Source organism: Strigops habroptila, chromosome 4 (genome assembly GCF_004027225.2).
Source record: "Strigops habroptila isolate Jane chromosome 4, bStrHab1.2.pri, whole genome shotgun sequence".
In the NCBI taxonomy this organism is placed as follows: Eukaryota; Metazoa; Chordata; class Aves; order Psittaciformes; family Psittacidae; genus Strigops; species Strigops habroptila.
The window spans coordinates 36,025,747-36,037,902 of NC_046358.1; the positions used below are offsets into that span (position 1 = coordinate 36,025,747).

Here is a 12,156-nt window from a genome sequence, read left to right on the forward strand (position 1 = left end):
AAGGGACAGGATGTTGAAGATTGTTTGGCTCAGGGCAGAAAGAAACCTTCTAATTGTTATGACTGGGGAGTGCTCTGGGGACCGGTTCAAGGGGACTCCGGACAAAGAAAGGATCACAAGGCTGAAGATAGCCCGGAGGGAGTGGTGCAGCCTGAGGCTCTGCCACTGCCTGGAGAAACAGCCCTGCCTCACTGGAGGTAGTCCCAGATCACCTTCCTCCTGTACCATTTGGTGTCAGAGACCAGCACACAGGGTGGGCCGGCCCGAAGGACAGCCACTAACACAAGCAAGGTCTTTTCTTGAGTCCTCAGCTCTCTCACAGTGACGGGGCTGTTGCAGGGACTCGCAGGGACTCACAGAGACTCAGCCCTGGCCTGGGGAGAGTCACATTCAGTTGCTGCTGATGAAAGGAAATGGTGAGATTTAAAAGCAAGGTGTTTGCTCCCTGCTCTGGCTGAGCTGTACCTTGGGCTGGACAGTCAGGCTGCACATAAGGCAGAGCCGAAGGGAGCTCTGTGGAAAGATGCTGCCACTGCAGGAATAGACACCTCTGTAATGTAAGAGAATAAATGATGAGGCATGGCTACATGGAGAGTTGGCCTCCTCTGCCCTAGGAACAAACACTGGGAATACCCCAGGAAACTGAGGTTCCTTAGATGGTATTTAAGAAATGTAATAAATACGAAATTCAATACTATTAAATGGTCTGGGGTTAACAGTGCCATGAATACTCATACATGCAAACAGCGTGGAGCACTGCCAGCCCAGCCCCGAGGCTTTGATCCTCCCCAAGGATCCAGATCTGCCAAGCATTTTGGTTTGGCTGGGGAGAACTGCTGGGAGGGGGAAACATCTTTTGTGTTAACTCATCCCTAAGTATCTGCACCACTGCAGCAAGAGCTAAGCACGTGCTTGCGCAGGGAGACCCGGGAGGACTATGAGATCTGCAGATCATCGGGGTGCTCTGTTCCGTCACTGCATGTGTCCGGAGGACAGTATCTGTTGCTCACTGCTACCAGCCTGCAGTTCATTCCAAGCAAAGCACTTGCCATTGCCCAGGCCCATACCAGCACCCGAAGACACTGGCCATTTCCTTCCTCTCTGAGATCAAATGGAAAACATGTAGACAATAAACAGGGTAGAGAGCACAGGCCTGGAACTCACATACCTACCCCCACAGAAGAGGCACAGCGATCCACTTTGGGGCCGGGTTTGGCAGGGGATGATTGCACATGGAGGGCATGTCACCATCTGTGCTCGCCCCTCAGGGAGCCAGGCTGCCAGTGGGGAGAGGTCAACTTGCTCTCTCCCCACTTGCTTTAGGATCTCAGCAGAGCTCAGTGGGCTGCAGAACTGGCACCTCTCGCCTGTGTGAGATACCCTTGGACCGCACTGGCCTCTCCAGGCACCGAGTGCGCCAGCGCGGGTGTGGGCTGGCACCGGCACGGAGAAAAAGGCGCCCTGCGCTCCGGCACAAAGCCCCAGTCAGCGGCCGGGAGAGCTGCCCGCCCACAGCTCCTGTATGCGGGGATTCCCTCCTGCCTTCCCCAGGCAAGCCCTGTCTCCCGGGGCCTGGAAGCGTCCCTGCCTTGGGGAGGAAGCGGAGGCTGGAGCTGCGGGTTTGGGTTCATGCAGCCGAAACGCAGCGCCGGGCACAAGGGGGGCACCGCGGCCTCCCACAGCACACGCCGCCCGCTCGGGGTCTGCTGCCTCCCTCCGGCGGCGCTGCCCGGACCCCTCCGGTCCACCCGCGCTGGCCACGGGGCTGCGGTGGCTGCTAGGCCCAGTGCCCCCGCCGGGACGGCCGCTGGGCCGGGCGGCCACGCGCCGCAGCGCCGCGGGCTGTGGGAGGGCCAGCGGGCCCCGCCCCCGCTCCTGCCGGCCAATCGCGGCGCTGTTGCTGGGGCCGGGCCGACCGCCTGACGTTGCCAGGGAGACGGCGGGACGTTGAAAACACACAAACCTGTTGACGTCGGTGCGTGGTTTCCGTAGAAACGGGACGGCAACGTCATCGCCCTCCCCCTCCCTCCTCTCCCCGCCGGAGCTCGCGGGCGACGCAGGCGGCGGCGTCAGCCGCGGCGGGAGGGGTGGAGCCCCGTCGCCATGGCAGCGGCGGAGGGTGGGGCCCGGTCGCCATGGCAGCAGGAGCGGCTGTTGTTTGTTTGGGAGCCGCCGCCGCCGGCCCCGGCCCTGGTCCCCCTCGGGCGTCCTGCCCACGCGGCTGCCGGCGCCCGGCACAGCCCGGCCCCGCCGGGGGGGCACCCCTGCCCGGCTCGAGCCCCGGCCCGAGCCCCTGCTGCCCGCCCAGCCCGGACAGAAGGCAGCAGCCCGGGGTGTGGGTTAGCGGAGAGCCGGTCAGCAGGAGAGCTGGGAGGGATGGGCAGACGGATGGACGGATGGACGGATGGGTGACTGGCCGCAGAGGCCACACTGTAGGCACTGCTCTGAGAGGAGCGGGCACAAGCTCTTTCCCCGCTGCAGGCACGGGCTAAGCACACAGGCCTGCCATGCTTGTTGCCTGAGGCGCTGAGCGGGGGGGGTAGGGGTGTGTGTGAAGCACGTGTCCAGCAACGCTCCGAAGTGTGGCCTCAAAACAGAGGGGAACCAAAAAGTGAACCACAGATGTTGCAGCGTGTTCTTGTCCATCTCTTGAGGAGTGGCCAGGTCCATCCCAGCAGCACCCTCTGCAAAGCCTGTTCTGCCAAAACCACCCAGCAGCTGCCTGGTGCCAGTGTGTGCTCCTGCAGCAGCGGTACACAGCGGGGGCCAGACAGAGCAAATTCTCCTCCCTGTGTGCCAGGGCAGTGCAGGCTGCTCCACAGAGCCCCACTCCCAGTGCCCTGCCTCCACCCCGGCTGCCAGCCTTTGGGTGTGCTTTGGGTGTCCTTCCCTCTGACATCAGCTTCCTCCCCTTCCAACACACAGCCGCCAAAGCCCTCCCAGGTGAAATGCTGTCGAGGAGAATGGGGGGGGGGGGGGCACCCACCCACCGGCATTTCCCCCCACACTGGGCGGGTGTGTGTGCCACAGCAGCCGGGGCTCCCTTCAAACCCAAAGGCTGTTTTCGCGCTGGGGGTTGCACAAGCGCTGCAGGCAAACGGGAGAGGAGGGAACCTCGGGGCCGCGCTGCCCTTGGCCGCAGAGCCGGGTGCCTGCGGGGTGGGAACTCCCAGCGCCTGTTCCTGCCGCCGCCATCTGCTGAGGCCAGCAAACTGGAAACCAGCTGCTTGCCCAACCCTCGCCAGCAGCCAGGCTGTTGTCATTGTTGCTTGCTTTACATGAGCTCTGTTTGGTTTGGCAGGCTCAGAGCAGCAGGTTCAATCTGGGCGATTTTACGAGGGCTGGTTCCTGCCCCACACCCCTCACCGGTGAACACGGTGTGCATTGAGGATACCCTCGCCCTGCAGCCCTGAGGCAGGAAAGGGTGCGGCTGAAGTTAGTGTTTGCTTCTCAAGGGCAAGCCTGAAGTGCCTGTGTTTGGAAAGGTAATCACCGGGCGTGAGAAAAGGCCTTCTGCATGGTCATGGCAGCTCCCTGCATGCTTCGGGTGCTCGGTCACCGGCACCCAGGGACCACCAGCTGTGTGGGAAGGGGGTGGGTTGGTGGCCAAAGGCAGGGATCATGCCTGGCGTTTGGCCAGCTGCAGTGCAGAGTGTGTCCAAAGTCATCCACTGGGGCAACTGAGGCCAGCAGAAGGGATGTCGTACCAGGATGTGAAGCCTCCCACAGCCCTTGCCCCAGGCAGCACCTCTACTGACACTGGCACATGGGGTGTTCTCCATTTCCATGTGCGATGCTTCTTGTCCAGGCAGATGTCCAGGTACCCATGGTAGGGAGGTGGTTTCTCCATGTTTCACACTGAAGTCAGAAGGAAAAAGGGCAGCTAGTTATTCCTGCTGCTCCCCAGGACAGGCTGTGTGCCCTCTGGCCCCACCACAGGGAATAGGCAGCAGGGCTGCTGGTACCAGTGCTTACAGCTCCTAGACTGCAGGGAGCCACAGAGGCCAATTAGCCCAGTGTCTTCCTCCTTGTTAGCTCCTGCCTTATCTCAAGTCAACCAGATTGCCCCAGTGCCGCATCCTCACAGTCAGTGACCCCGTCGGGGCTGAGGTGTGTGTCCGCCTGCTGCAGGTCCTCACCTGCGGGGAAGGAGCAGCAGGGCAGAGGACAGGGAAGGAGCAGTGGGGCAGAGGACGGGGTTCAATGCACGGCAGCAGTTCAAGTCACCCAGCCCTGCCCCTTCCCAAACCTGCCCTGCCCGGCGGCACACAGGCCCAGCTGAGTGGTGACACAGCATGAGAGCAAGCAGCTGGAGATCTGGGGTGTAAGAAGGCTGGCCATGCAGCCCTGTGTCACCCCGGGTTCTCTCCCACCAGAGCCAGCTATTTCTTTCCCTTGTGCTGGCCACAGGGGCACACAAGCTGGTTCAGATAGATGACCTGGCTGGAAACAGAACACTATTTCTCTAGGTTAGAGGTCAGCTTGGGCTGCTTGCTGCTCAGGCTTGCCAGGGATTGAGCTGCTGCCAGTGCCCCCTCCCCACTGGGGACCCCGTTCCTGCTCCTTACTGGGTCCAGGTCACGACTGTGGGATGAAGAGCCACCCCCTTGTGCTGCCCCAGCAGAAAACGTTTTGCTGCTTTTTGTCAATCAGTCATCCACCGGCTCAGCAAGGTGAAATGGTTGGGAGCAAAGTCAGGAGTCAACAACCGGTATGGCGACAAGGCTGGGTGCCGTGCCAGGAGGAATGGGAAAAGCCAGCCTACGGCAGCTGGGCTTGAACTGTGACAGAGCTGCAGCTTGCGTGGCTGGGCACTCGCCCATCATGTGCCGGCACGATGCAGGGTGCGGTGCTGCCCAGCTCCCTCTAAATCAGCTGATCCAAATCTGGGAGGAACAGGCGGCACCTCCTGAGAAAGCTGGGGTGCACAGTGCTGTTCTGGAGCCTTGTGGTGAGCTGCGCTGGCAGACAGCTAACCCTTGCAAAACAAAGATGTTGGCTTTTCTGCCAGATCGACTCCTGGGTCTGGTTCGCCAAGCAGCGGTGTATAGTGATGCGCTGGCACAGCAGAGAGGATGTGGGCGAGTGCTGAGGAATTGGGATTGCTTGGACCTCTTTGAACAGCCCATGGCCACATAGATGACCCTAAGCTGATAGTCCTCCAGTTACCTGGAGAGCCTGAGTCCAAGCCTGGGACAAATCTTTACTGAATGGCCTCACTAGGACAGGCTTTAATGAGGGCTGGAGCTGAGCTCTTGCAGGAGGGTTTGGGGGGTAGGGGGGATGTCACCTGCCCTTTTACACAATATTTGAATGCATTTGCACTTTCCTGCAGAACTGAGGGGGGACGGTTGGCTGCTCTCCCATTCCAGTTTACCCTAAGTCCGTAACATTTTAACTCCGTGAAGCAGTTTAGTTTCTTTGTGCATTCCTTGGTTGTTCTGGTGCCAGTTCTGGTGGGATTTACTGGCCTCTGCCCCGCAGGCAGCATTCACGGTGAGGTGCATCCACAGCAGCATTGCAGGGGGCTGTGTAATTGCATCACACCCCGAACACACACTGCCTGACCAGCACTACAGGGGCTTATGGAGCTGCTATGCTCTTTACGCAAATCCACTCCTTCCACACACCCCAAATCCATCTGCATAATCTTCAAGATGCTCCCCCATATCCCAAGCTGGGTAACACTCATCTTCCTGGCACTGATTGTCCTTTTCCTCCCCAGCAGCAGGAACACTTTGGAGTGAGCCGCTCGCTGCGATCATGACTGTTGTGAAACAGTTTAACTTCCTACGGGAGCAGCAGCCCTCGCCTGTCAGCCTGTGCCTGGCGCTCACAACGCCTCCAGCATTCACAGCCCTGCTTCCTTATCCCTGACGTGCACACATGCACGCTCCTGCACGCACACCCCGTCCCTCCTCCGGCATGCCATTTCCCAAGGGCCTGCCCGGGGCATGTGCTGGAAAAGGGGATGTGGTGACGTGCTGGGGGATACAGGGCTCCCAGCTCCAGTGGGGGATGCATGAAAAAGATGGATACAGGTCCTGCTGGGACAACGCCAAGGAGGCAGCTCTATCACCGCAGCCAGCAGCTCCTTGGGTGGGTGGATGGTGGTTGTACATGGACCACAGCCCCCTTGCTGTGTGGGTTATCCCACACGCCAGGAGCAGCCGGGCAGCAGGCACAGCTTTCAGGCAGACGCATGCCCATGGGGGGATGTCGGATGCCGTGGCCGCTGCGGAAGCTCAGCGGTGCTCCCAGGAGGTGACTCTTTAGGAAGTGGGTGCGTCCTGCCGGTGCGGCCACGGGAGGCCCAGCGGGAACTGCGTGGGAGCCAGGAGAGCCGTGGAGCGGGCTGGGCCCTGGCCTGAATCTCCAGTCATTTGGGAGAAGGCGGCTTTGACATGAGTCAGCAGCAGAGCTGGGCACAGCATAAGCAGTACATGGAGAGTGGAGGAGCAGGGAGGTGCCAGTCGGCATCATGACACGTCCTAATTACTTTAGCTTTCAAATCCACGTTGTACTATTAAATTTGCTTGCTTGCACGAGAAACAAAAGCAAGAGGCATTCCCCAAAACGCCCTCCAGGCAGTGAGCTCCAGCATGTTGGCAGACCCTGTTTGTGCCAGACAGAGGAAGGAGTCCTGGTCATGCCGCTTCCTGTCAAAAATTCCCAAACTGGCTTGCTGCCCTGCCTTGCCAGCCTGGGACCAGGTACTGGAGCACTGCTGATGAAGCCACAGCCTGGGAGGGCCAGGCATGGAGGAGCCGCAGCCCCCACAGGCAAGGAGCCCTGAGTAATGACTCCACTCCCCACAGTTGGGAAATAGCTACTGCGTGGAGGCTGAGCGCTGTGGTCAGCTAGCATGAGGCAGGATCGCCACTGGCTGCTTACCATGTCGTGCGGTATGTGTGGGAGGTCAGCCCCTGGGATCTCACAGGGGCTCAGCCAGTGTCAGACCAAGGTACCCCAGAGCACCAGGCAGCTCAGGCAGCGAGGGCAGGAGCCCCCCCACACCCCCCCCCAGCACACTGCCTGGCTCCCTGCGCCTGGTGCTGGGCTGGCCTTGCCAGGTTCTTTCATGGCCCCACTGCCCTCCCGCACACCCGCAGAGGTCCCACAGGGAGAGCAGCCTCCTGCTGCTGCTGCTGCTGCGCCTGCTGTGGCTGCTGCCACCTAATGGAGCCGTTCCTCTGGCCCGCGTGAGATGAAAGCAGCAGTGCTCTGCACTGGCAGGCCAAGGCTCGTCCAGCCCGGGGCAGGCTGTGCCTGTGCCCACGCTGGCAGGGAGCACGTGTGATGTGCAGGCAGTGGAAAGGGTGAACCCCCTGAGCGCATCCAACACCGCGTGGCAAGGAGGAGATCCATCTCCTCCTATGGATCTCATTGCCACGCTCCCTCCATACGCACGCACGGCACACCGGGCCCACGCGGCCGCCGCGCGCATGGAGGTGTCGGCTGCTGGGAGCGAGCATCTGAGCCACCGGCTCGTGGTGCCTGAGACAGGGAAAGCAAAGCAGCTCCCGCGCGACGCAGGTCATGGCAGGATGCTTTATATAACCCACAGCCACAGAGAAAACCAAAATAGCTGCCTCCCTGCTGCTCAGCTCGTCTCTGCCATCAAACACGGATAAAATTAGAGCAGGCGGTGACGTGCACCTACGTCTGCTCAGGGACTCCAGGGAGACGAAGGGAGCCGGCTCCAGGCTCTGCCATTAGTGGCACAGCCTGCCAGAGCTTTCAAGTAAAATCCGTCAAAGAGGCTGGTGTGTGGCCGCAGGGGATTGATGTGTGGAAGAGGAGGCGGCGGCGGGGGGCACGGCTACCGAAGGAGCTCGGGGACTGCTCCACGCCTCGTCCCTGCCTTTTGGGAACACAGGCTGGGCGTTCACACGCAAACTGGGCTTCGGAGCTGTGCTGACCCTCGCCTTGCTGCCGCAGACACCACCAGAGTTGGAGCAGGGCTTCTCCCAGGGCTCAGCTCTCCACTGACACCTCTCAGAGGGCCAAACCCCCGAGCAGGGGAGTGCCGGGGCAGGAAACCTGACAGAGCTCTGAGCAAACATGCCTCCGTGGGCTGGGACCCAGAGCTGCGGCTGTCCCCTGGGAGGTGACCCGCAGAGCAGGCCAGCCCTCCTCTGTCTCTGCTGACTTTGCATGCCGGTGGAGCCCCAGGCTCGGTAACACTGGAGGGTGGCAAAAAGCAGGTTCAGAAAACACTGCATGAGGCTCAGAAAGAAATGGACGGGAAAAAAGAGCCAGGACAACAGCCTAGGCTAGGAGCTGGAAAAGAGTCACCTACATCCCAGTGTAGACACCCAGATAAGGGCTGAGCCTTTCCTTGATGACACATGCTGAAAACCTCTGAATACTAGGTAGAAATAATAGTGTCATTGTCCAAAGCACACGCAGATGGAAGTGTCTAACTTCAGCCCTTTCTTTGTACTCATTGGCTTTGATTTTTTTGGTCTGGTTTACTGGTCTGAACAGAGGAGACGCAGCCAGGAATGTGGTTGTCCACTATGATGCGACATTGCCCCAGTCCATGACCTTGGGCATATCTTTCCGTGATGTCTGTGTGTCTGTGTGGTTGCTTTGGTGTACCATCGTTTTCTCTGAGGCTAACGTTTTCCATCTGCATTCAGCTGACAAGGTAAGGATTCGGGAAGATAAGTGAGTTAATATTTGTCAAACACTGAAGATGACAAGAGCCCTGGAGAAAATCTGTTTATTATTCTTTATTTATGGAAAAGCAACTGATAAAATAATAAATAAATAAAATAATTAAAATAAAAGAACAAAAGTTTAAAACTGCTTTCTTGGTCTGAAAGATATGTGCCCACTTGTGAAGGTAATTTTTGCCCTGTCCCCTGGAGCTCTGCCACTGTCACACCACAGTGCTGGATACCTCTGCTCTTGAAGAGGTGACTCAGATCACAGCCAGGTCCTGGAGCTAGGCAGTCACAGCAGCAGCTCCTCATGCTGGACTCAACCTCCCTTCCCCAAAATCACACAGAATTCCTGGCGTTTAATAGCTTGAGGGGGAGAGGTGTTCAGATGGGAGAAGGAATCTGTGTCATGGCACAGGTCCCTCCTCACTCAGTCCTGCCCTCAGCCTGCAAGGCCAGCTGGAAGTTGCTCACATTTCCTTGGGGACATTGTTTAGTGAGTATCCATCCCTGCCTGCTATCTTATCTCACTGAGTTCTGAGGAACTGCCCTGCAATCCAGATGTCAGCCATACGGTGCAGAACAATCAGTGTCTTCCTGCATCCTCTATTATCTTCTTCTCCTTTGGCCCATGACAAGGCTGCAGGATGTGTGCGCACTCACAGCACACCTGGGTCAAGGGCATTCATCCTGTGGTTGCCCAGCTTACCAGGTTCCTTCAATTCACTCAAATCGATAGTTTATTAGTAGCAGGAAGCCTTGAGAGAACAGAGAAGACAGAGGTGGAAGGGACCAGCAAGGATGGGACAGGCCAGAAAGGCCCACAAAGCATCTCCTTTCCTCACAAGCCACAAACCACCCCTTGTCGGGCCCTGCTGGCTGTTGCTGAAGAGTTATGAGACACCAAAGGCAGGTGAGGCAGCCATGGACCAACTGCTGGGAAAGAAGATAGAGGGTCGCACAGACCCACAGCATGAAATATGAGAAGCCTTTGGTGCTTCCAGCACACTCACACCCAGCCCATACCCTCTCCTACACACTCTTAAGGGATGAAAGAATGAACATGAACATCGAGTATCAGACGTATTTGTTGCAGGCAAGGGCAGGAGAGCACTGTGATGCAGTCTGGGATTCCCCTGGGGCTGTTGGAAGACTGGTTTTTACTAGTGGGATCTCTGCTGGGATGAGATGAATGGAGAGCAGGATTAATTTTCAACCCCTCTTACGTCACTTGACAAAAGCTTTAATGACTGGGATTTCCCTCTAGTTATCCTGGGGGAATTGGAGCTCATTTTACAAGCTCTCGCCCAGCGTCAGGCAAGGAGCCATTCTCAGGCTGTTTGATTCTGTTTAGAAGATGTCAGGAGTAAAAATTTTTTCCTGTGAGCAGTAGCAAGGAGCAGCCTGCCACAACTGTGATCTCAAAAGGATACTTACAACAGGAGCATCTTTTTCCTCAAACCCTCCTCTCATTGCTCTTTCATAACTGTTCTGTAGCCCTAAATAACCTGTCCTGGCAGCTGGTGTTACTTGCATAAAGAGGAAGCTGAGGCCCTTAGTGAGGTCAAAGGGAAGAGCACCCTGTCTAGACTAACATCCCTGGGGATTTCAGCCCCAGGCTCCTGGAAACCCCCCTGGTCCAGAATTGCCCTGGTGAGTCAGAGCCACTTGCACAAAGCCAGCACCAAGACAAACTCCAGAGCTACCCCACCACTCTGACACCTCACCTGTGTGACCTGCTCCTTTAGGGAAGGCTTCTGCATGGCAAAGGAAATTTCCACCTTGCTTTTACCACTTGATAATTATCAGCTCTTCCTAGCCATACAGGAGAGATGAGAGCCTGGGTTTGCACATCCTATCCATCTTTGTTGCCTGGTTTTCCGTTCCCTCCAGCTAGGAGGCCTTTCTTATGCTGCTCACCAAATAGCGCTCTGTATCAGACGGTCAGCCACCTTTGGTATTCACCAAGCCCAGCACTCTAGCAAGGCTCGCAAGCCCACCGGTCTTTGGCATGATGCTTAGGAGTGAGTTCTCGCCCGTGGCCAGCACTGAGAAAACCAGAATACCTCTTCTCTGGGTTGTGGGATGCTTCCTGCACACCCAGCAGCTCAGTTTGCCTTTGCAGAAGGAACTCTGCAATGCAGAAGTTGCCCATCTGCACCGCGTGGCCACGGAGGCTGTGGTTTGGGTGAGCCATCCTGCCCCACAGAAGCTTTGTGTAGAGGAGTTATTAATATTCCTGTTGCCCACGTGCCATGCTGACTAGCTTCCAGGGATAAGTGCTATCCTCATGTGCCTGTGGAGAGAGGGGACTTCCCAGGCCTAATTCAATGCTTCCCATTCCTGCTTTCTTAAACACCAATCTCTGCTGAGGCTATGAATATGTCCTGCTGAATCAGTGTTCATCCAGCCAACTTCCCCTTTTCACAAGGGGAAATATTTATAATCTAACACTCAAGCCACCACAGAGTGCAGCTGGTGGAAGACATCCAATAAACATCCCATCTAACTGCTGCCTTTGCTGCCAAGCCTCCTCCCAAGAGCTGGTGACTTGAGTAGCATTCAGCTGCTCTGTTGTTGATATATACGAGGTAATATTCATTAAGCCATTTGTTATATGCTGACCACTCTGACGACTTGCATGAAGGAATGTTCTTCATGTTAATCTCCAAATAATCAGCAAGGCTGTTCTGAACTGAAAAAAATCACATCAGTCTGGAAGAATTCATAAAGGCTTGGCTGTGGTGGAGAACCTTTGGAACTCCCCATTGCATCTAGCATGAAAATGTCTTAGAAATATATAGTGTCCCTGTGCATAAATGTCCTCAGCTTATTATTACCAGGTGATACGAGAATAGCATCATTCAGAAACAGTAGCTCCATAGCTACAGCTGAGATTAATTTTGCATTTAAAATAGGGAATAGAACTCTCTCCTATCTTGGTGTCCCCTCCCCAGCGTTCTTGTACTTAATTGCTACGTACGAGAAGGAAAGATCTGAGAACAGACAGATACAAGTGTTAAATAACTGAGAAGTTAAGAGTAATTAAAATTAGCTCTTCAAGAAATACAACCTCTAGTGAAAAACCTTTTTGACGTTTAATCATCCCCATAGTAGAATAATAAAAAGACTTCAGGCTTCCTACACAGTAAAAACTTACTGCTATCATGTGCAAAGCCTACACAAGAATATGTTTTTTTAATTCCTGGGTATTTTTCCCATTACTTTCAAGATGTGGAAGCCTCTTTGCATAATTACATTAAGAATTTTTCTTTTAAGAATGCAACTGAAGTCACAACTCATCTTAACTAATGATTGGTTAGAAGAGTTACACTTCAACACACTCGTCCACAAGCCTTTCCTCATACCTACTCATGTATTTCAGTTGCTGTTTCCCTGCAGCCTGGGCAGCCATCTTCCTTGAGAACAGATTTGGCTGCATTCCCATCAGGTACAACTGAGGGCAAGTTTTGTGACAGATAAGCTT

The 12,156-nt window shown here is 56.1% G+C and overlaps 1 long non-coding RNA gene across 1 annotated transcript; it reads left to right on the forward strand.

Annotated features, from left to right (window-relative positions):
* The first annotated feature begins 3,665 nt into the window (after positions 1–3,665).
* On the forward strand, positions 3,666–6,367 carry LOC115606486. Its single transcript, XR_003990914.1, has 2 exons — positions 3,666–3,829; positions 5,726–6,367. It is a non-coding gene; the product is annotated as an uncharacterized LOC115606486 (long non-coding RNA).
* Positions 6,368–12,156: the final 5,789 nt, after the last annotated feature.